Source organism: Plasmodium fragile, assembly GCF_000956335.1.
Source record: "Plasmodium fragile strain nilgiri unplaced genomic scaffold supercont1.69, whole genome shotgun sequence".
Classification (NCBI taxonomy): domain Eukaryota; phylum Apicomplexa; class Aconoidasida; order Haemosporida; family Plasmodiidae; genus Plasmodium; species Plasmodium fragile.
In genome coordinates, this window is record NW_012192649.1 from 29988 (window position 1) to 30891 (window position 904).

Genomic DNA, 904 nt, shown 5'->3' on the forward strand with positions numbered 1-904 from the left:
CTTTTGCATTTTTTTTTTTTTTTTTTTTTTTTTTTTTTTTTTCCGGGGGGGGCTTTATTTTTTTTTTTTTTTTTTTTAATTAACCCCCGGGGGGTTGAAAAATAGAAAAAAAACTTGGACAAGGTAAAAAAAAAAAAAAAAAAAAAAGGGAGTCTAAATGAATAACCTCCAAAAGGCGGTCTCCATTCATATACATCCACGTTTAAAAAACAAACAGGAAATGTGCATACGTACACGTATTTATATGTGAATATGCTAACATGTATAGTGTCTGGGGCAAGGCTTACCTCCAGGATTAAGGTAACGCATAAGGAAAATCGCCAAGAACAAGGCGAACATCTTCATCGTCGGCATCATCTTTGATGAGGCAAAAGGGCAACTGTAGAATGGAAGGGAACTAATTCGCTCGGAAAAGAAAGAGCATAAAATAACAGTATTTTGGGGGGAACTGTTGGGAGGAAGTTAAGACGTGGCCAAGTACTCCGGGGGAAAACAGTACATGATAAACTTGGAATGATTAAAATTGACAAGTTTAATAAATGAGTTACACAAGAATGGACACAATAGATTGGACAAAACAAGTTGCGCAAAGGACATAATCCAAAGAAAAAAAAAAAAAAAAAAAAAAGCTTTTCCTTCACTCGAAATTAAAAAGGGGTCATCACCCAAGAAGAAGTAAAATATACTCAAAATCAGCAAGAGAGCGTCGCGATAGGAAATAATAAAAAAAAAGAAAAGAAATCAGAATAAAGAGCATTTATAGCCAAACCGACATTCCATAATGAGTTTAAAAATCCTTTTGACCTTATTTTAGCATCCTAAAAATGACATAACTTTTTCTTTTTTTTCTATCACTATGCAGAACAACCCTGTATGTCTATATTGCATGTAGGTGTCTTTTTTT